Source organism: Sylvia atricapilla, chromosome 6 (assembly GCF_009819655.1).
Source record: "Sylvia atricapilla isolate bSylAtr1 chromosome 6, bSylAtr1.pri, whole genome shotgun sequence".
NCBI classification, from domain to species: Eukaryota; Metazoa; Chordata; class Aves; order Passeriformes; family Sylviidae; genus Sylvia; species Sylvia atricapilla.
The window spans coordinates 25,998,628-26,005,924 of record NC_089145.1 but is presented as its reverse complement, the minus strand read 5'-3'; positions in this window follow the sequence as shown (position 1 = coordinate 26,005,924).

Genomic DNA, 7,297 nt, shown 5'->3' with positions numbered 1-7,297 from the left:
GATTGGAATTTTGAAACTTGATCTGAGAGGTGGTGCTTTTAACTTGGGGGGGGCAGTAACCTTAAAAAGTAAGCGTATATTGAATAGCAGCTTAACAAAAAGCACTTTGATGCGTTTTTCCCAAAAAATCCAAGGACATCTTCCACACCATGCTGCGTACTACTTGAGAATAACCAATGGTATCAACAGAAGAACATTCATTGTAACATTGTGCTGAAATTAATTCCTCCTCTCCCTCTCTTTCTCCTCTGTGCACACATCTTACTTGAGGCTTTTCCAAAGGGTATATCTGTACCATCAGGATACTACAGTTCAGCCATTGCTCCTGCTGTGGTCAAATTTCAGCTGCTATTGAGCTCAGCAGTTGCAGTGTTGGCAAATTGGGCTGTTTGGCTCCTGGTGCCATATGTCACGTAAAAGCAAGTGTTTCTCATGCAAACAACATGTGGGTTCCTGCAGGCTCTGTAGATCTTCAACTGCGGCAATTGCTGGAACTGCTCCTTATTAAAACTCCTTATAAAAAACCAGCTCCTTATTAAACTGCTCCTTATATCTGAAGAAGGTGAGGTCTTAGTGTGGTTTGGAGGTGGGAGGGGTTGCTCTTTGGGGTTTTATTTTTAGTAGACTGTTGTTCTGCATATTCCGCATTTAAGACATTTCCGACTTTGAAAAAAATTACAGCACACTTCAGCAGTTGTTCTCTCTAATCCACAATTCGTATTTGGATAATAGGAAAAGTAGACAAGTGTCCATGCTACCAGTTTGTAAGTTTTGCAGTAATTGTTGCATCTAATATTTGGCAGTTTTAAACTGTGAAACATTCCTGTTTTAACTCCAGTGGCAGTACTAACCTTGGAAAGTAAGAGTACTAGTGTGCCACTTAGTTTCTCCAAACCTTATTTACTCCCATGTCTGGTGCGTTTGTAAGGTCTTTGGAGCAGACACTGCTCTGGGTTTCTCTGATCTTGCCATGCTGCAAGTACTAACTGTGAGTGCAGGGGACCTTTTGAAGGCTTGGCCCTTGAGCTTGTCTGCATGACTTGGGTAGGAAACACAGGAGAAATACTTGGCTGCCTTGCCCTGCTCAGAGAGGTGAGCAAATGCATCTGCTGATAGTGCCTTCTTTTGCTCAGGGATCACAGCAATGAGCTGGAAATAAATGTCCATGCCAAACAAACACCTGTTGTGATCAAAACACAGTTAGGAAGATGAGGTGGTTTTTCAGTAGTATGTTCAGAAGTCTTGAATCTGTGCAGCTTTTCTGACCTGAGGGAAATATGGATGGAAACTATGGTTTTGAGGCAGACTCCTCTCTCTTTTCCCATTGGAGGACTTCACGCTAGCACAGATAGCGGGCTGTGCCTGGTGATAGACTGGACTCAGTTTCTGGTCCAGTGAATGCTGGAAGCTCACTAATGCCATATCTAAGTTGTTTTCCCACCTATTCTTTTCTCTGATATGGAGCTTGTCCACGTTCTTTCCAAAGTCTTCCTAGCTCAGCAGCCCATATTCCTCAGCAACCCTTCATTCTGGAGCTCTGAAGATTTAATTGTAGTGAAAGTAGCTCATGACTGGTATGTATCTCTCACCAGGTGTTCTATTTCAGATATACTGTAAGATTTCTATGTTCACCATTTTTCGATTTTTGAAACAAGGAACTGCTGTAACATGCTGCTCATGCTTAGTGATTTTCTTTTCAGATAATCCTGTGGGTTTTTTCTCAAAATGCATTATTTTGTGTCTAGTTCAAAAAGTAAGAAATTAACAAACAGTGTAAGTGTAACCAGTAAGCTCAGGGCTTGGCAATTTTTGCCTACAATGGAAAGTAATTGCCATTTTTATTCATTTTGCATTACTGGGTCTTAGCTCTCATCTGCTAAAACTTGCACCTTTAATGTTAACTAACTGTTGCACATTTTTGTTAAACGTTTATACTGTGTTTTTGCCAATGAGCCATTCCACATGATTGGACATCTTCACAAGGAAACTGGGATGGCTGGGCTGGTTTACAGTCAGTAATCTGTGGGTCAGGGCAGTGGGGGGACCAAAACCAATACCATGGTGTGCACTGTCCCTGGGGGTAGATGCAGTGCTCTGGCACTAAGGGTGCTGGGAGCCACTTCCATATGTGAATCCCAGTTTTGTTTCATTTATAAATGGAACTAAATGCTTCATCAGTCTGATATAAAAATGACCCCCTAAAATATAGCTGTGAATAAGAAGTTTCACTCTCATGCAACAGTCTTCATTAGTAGCAATGAAAAAAAATGGAAATATCTGAATTAAATTATAAAAAATACACTAGTTAGATCTGGCATTACCAACGCAGTGATTTCTAAGGCCTAGTTTCAGTTTGACGTTCAAAATATTAAGGCCATTCTGTCACTTGAAACCTTTAATCTGTGTTTGTATGAAATGGAAAGAGACTGAGACTTTATGCCATGTGTTGATCTCAAAAAGCCTTTGAAGCTTTTATGTTAACTATTTGAGGTTCAGAAACAGAAGGGAAATTTCAAGATAATATAAACAGCTCCAAGGAGAAAATACGTTTAACTCGTGACTAAACAAGCAAACATATATTTTCTTTTTCAAAAAGATGACTGAGCTTCTTCATGCCAGGAAAAATAAATCCATCTGATTTTGCTTTAAGCTGTCCTCTTTTTCAAATGCAGTGAGGGGCTCCAGCTCCTTTGGATGATGTAATCCGACTGTTCTGCTTGAGTTCGGCTCCCTGTTGATGTCATGTCACTGCTAGCCAACTATTCAAAGAGAAAAGCAACTTCTAGTTTCGACTAGAGCATGAGGAGGCTGAGGTTTGTAACAACCCAGCATGCCAGGATGCCGGGTTAGACCCTCCCAGGCAGAGCTCAGCTTTAAGAGAAGCTCCATCCGCCGTGGACCCCGCTGCCTGCAGGTGGGTGGCACCCCGGGGTGGCTGGTGACAGCGGTGCTGGCACTGCAGGTATGTAGGGGGCAGGGAAAGGGGCGTACCTGGGGGTGCTGTGCTGAAGTCCTTTGGGAAAGGAAGCTGCGAGAAATACGTGACTCTTTTGGGACAAAAGTTCAGCTGAGAGGCCTGTGAAAGCAGAGAATCTGTGCAGACTGAGCTGGAGGTTGTCATGCCTCTCCTCAGCTGCTTTTGGCTAACTCCTCCCAACTTTTCTTCAGCTCTAGTATTCCGCTCCCAATGGAGTGAACAGCTTCTTGCAGTAACTTACTGTCTGCTCCTCTCCAGTGTTCTTGATATCCAAAGTACAGTTCCTCTGTGCCACAGTGAGGTCTAAGACTATGTGTAATGTGTGGTTAGGAATGTGGTTAGATGTGGACAGAAAACATTCTGGGGTCAGGGTTCAGCTCACCTGTGTCCACACTAGTTGATGAGACTGAACATCAGCTTTTTCCTGGAGCTGGGGAGGGTGGCAGAGGGAAAAGGGCCACCTGTGGGACCCGGATTGCTGGCCCCAGGCAGCAGAATAATTTCTGTGCTTGCCTGGCACACTGTGAGCTACAGGACTGTAGCCCCGGGAGTACATAGCCTTTATACCCCATGGAGTCAATGTCCAGATGTTTTGAGACTTACATGTGGAGGTAACACGGCTGGAGACACAGTGGAGGATAAAGGGCTGAGCTGTCATGCACATTTTTACATTTAACATCCTTACTTTCTTTGAGATTTGGGGAATGTTTCCCTCTCCTTAGCAGGGATCAGTGAGGATTTTCTCGTACCTTCAGAAAGGTGTGTATGCAGGGCTTACGTAATGGAGAGTGCTGGACTGTGCCAGACCTTTCACCTGAGCCATGTGAATAGACTCGGCCCCCCGCAAGAGCAGGCACCCGTGTGGTCACAGGGCTTTGAAATCGGAGCTGGCTTTGCTCAGTGGCTGTGCAGGGCACGGCTGCAGCAGCTTGGTGCAATGAGGGGCTAGTTAAAGTACCCGGGAAGGCACCTGCACTGAGCTGTGTATGTGTGTTCCTCTCTGGCAGACTCCTCCATCCCCTGGGCAAAGGCAATGACGAGGGGAAGCCAGTGCTGCTGCTGCAGAGCACAGCCTGTGCTGCCCTGGGGAAGCTCATGGTGATCATCCCTCACTGGAGATCGGGGTGGGAGTGGTAGCAACAAACTCAGCATCTGCAGCCCGGTGACTGTCACTTTTATGCTTTTTATGTCAGGGGAACTAAACATTTCTTCCCATCTTAGAAAGGAGTTGGGAATTCACATGCATGCTATGAGAGGAGGACAATGATGACATTGAAGAAAAAGAATTCAAATACATAGAAATAAGTGTCATGTGTTTCTTCGATTTACATGGTGTTCCAGGAGTGGAGGAGCAGGGGGGACAGGCTGGGAACTGTGGAGTTTTGGGGCTGCAAGACAGGCTGCTTGTGTCTGATCTCCACAGTCTCCATTTTCCTCTTAAGCAGGACAAAACTGTGGGGAGATAAGGAAGGGTGGTAAGACATCCTAACACATCTCACTGACGGCTATTTTGTGAAGGGGAATCTGGCATCAGCATTCTTCCTGTTAGGAAACAAAGAAACACATCTGCCAGCATGGAAAACCACTTCAGGGTGGAAACAAGGCAAGGGAAGGGTACTCTTTGGGTCCTTCTTCCTGAGGTCTGTGGAAAGGTTTCCTTCTCTGCAAAGGCAGCAAGAGAGGGCCCATAATTAGCCTAGACGGGTGATGATTTTCCTGATCCCTCCAGGAAACTGCACACAAATATTGTTGTGCCCTTCCTCTTACTTTGTTATGATATAAATAACTGAGGAAATGGCTTTATTTATTGCTGTCACATAAGGGTCCACCATTTAACTTTGAACTTTATATAGATATTGAGGAGTTAGTGAAATTTTATACCATGTCTTGGATTGCCTTGTATCGTCATAAAAAGCAAAGACAGTGATTTGCACATTTAACCATATAGATAATAATTAACTCGCAATAGGGGAAATGCCTGCGTCCAGGACCAATTCACCCACTGGTCCATTGCCTTCTATTTGAAAGGAGTAAAGACATGTTTTCAACATGCACAACCTAACCAGCCTGTGCCAGATTTAAACCAACAGCTTACAGTGTTAGTTGTCTAGTCCAGGATATAAATCCAGGAATTTGGGGGGAATATTTTGAGAAATACCTGTAATATAAATACTCAACTTATTTGTTTTTAGCAATTTTATGTAACATTATATATGATATTTCTCTAGTGTACATATGAAGACACAGAATCTACTGATCAAGTTTTATCTATCCTGAGTTTGGGTGGGTTCCTAATTTCTGCTTATGTTTCCTCCTGTGCCTTTTGGAGGCTAGCTAAACTACATGTACTAAAAGGGAAAGCACTGCTATTCCCTTACCTCATCTCTAAGCTTGACATCTTTCCTTACAGCCTCTGATTTCAGATGCCTGCCCTTTTTCCACTACTGATTCCCAGCAGCAACTTTCTGATTCCTGGCAATGATGCCAGGTAAATGCACCCTGTGCATGTGTGACCTTGTAAAGGCCAGAAAGGACTCACTGCTATCTATATAAGTCACCAGAATTATTTTCCCTTTTGTTATTAATGAGAAGCCCATGAATAGGAAACTTTGGAATCAGCTGGCACTGCCAGCTTGACTGCAGTTTGCCCTGCCAGCAGCAGGTATCTGTGCACAAAAACTTCCTCAAAGCAGTGCTAAGCAAATTCCTAGCACTTTACAGTTTCAACTTCTCATTTGCTGTGTCTCAGTTTAACCACTTGGCTATCGCTCTGATCTTTGTACTCTCTGCTGTCCTTTCATTTCCTGAGTCCATTGTCAGGTTCAATTTTCTGTGTAAGAATTTCTTTAGAAGGGCAGAACCTCCAGTTCAATTGTGCAAGATGCTCATTACCAAGCCGTCAGAGCTATGTATGACTTTTCAACTGGTTTATAGCAATTTTGGTGACATTCGTATGTTATTTTTGAGCGTAAGAATTGGACAAGTCCTATAACAACCTTTACTCATTGTGTTCTGATGGGTTAACTTCTTTCAGATCAGATGAAAGGTTCATAGGTAGATCATAAATACTCGGTCTCTGTTCCTGAAATCAAAGGTCACTCTGCATTAAAGCAGTGAGGTGAATGTAGGAGTGGATCTAGTGGAAGTCATTCCTCAGAAGCAGCTGCTGAACATCAGAAAGGGCTTCCTCCAAAACTGGGTAAGTCCTTTTTTCTCACGTTCTCTGATCTTTTCTTTTCTTGTAATGTACCATTATGACTAGATTTGGCTCCTAGCACTGTTTATGCATCCTGCAAATGCAGATAATCTATTACAGATCTGTCTTTAGGTAATCATCTACCCATACAGGGAGTATTTCCAACTTGATGAAACAGGTGAACTCTTGTGTGAGGCAACAGCTCAACAAATAAGCTTCCTTTGTCCCTAGATTAAACTAGGTCCAACATTATTTGGGGTGTTTGGGTAGCAATCCTTAAAAAAAAAGGAGCCTGCAGGTGTTCTGAGAAGCATTTGGCAAACTCAGAAATGGCATTATGATGTAGGTTACCTATTTGGGTTATTGCATGGGAGCGAGTTAATATTACCTCTCCAGCAAGGAAAGGCAATGCTTTGAATATCTGCTTTTCAAATAGAGAGAGTAGGCAGTGCTGAACTAGCCCACAAGATAAGAAAATGTTGAGAGGATGTTCTCCATAATTCTATTTCAGAATCTGCTAAATTCTTGCTTTCATCAGGCTTTCATCAACTGTCATAACTCTTTCCTGTATTGTTGCTGAACCATCAGGCTTCAGGGCTGTCCCTGTTCTGAAGAAATCAAGCATTGAGGGTTAAGAAATACCTGCCCCAAAAGGAAATAACAAAAAATGCAGTAAAAAGAAATAATTGTTTCTGCACTTTCCACAGCTTACAATATTATCAAATGACAATTATTTTTATACTAATCAGAGCATAGAAAACTATCAGGCAATGGATTTCCAATTTGCAGTGGCTGCTGTTGTTAGTTCCTTATTGCTGTCTTCTTATGCTAGGACAGATAAAATTTTCTTTCCCAGTATTTTATGTTTTATGAATTAAATGGGTACAAGACATGTGTTTTAAAAGGGTGAGCTCAAGTAAGTTAAAAGTAAAATTGGTGGAATTAAAGTGCAAAGAGTAAGCAAAAGGAAATTAACATATTACACTGGGTGTGGTATTGCATCTTGTACCTGTTGGTGCTGGGTTTCCTATATACACTGGGCATGTGGCTGTTTTTTGTGGGTGGCCTGGCAGATCTCTTCAGCACTCAGCAGCCTACTGAGGTTTCTGACTTCCTAGGTGACC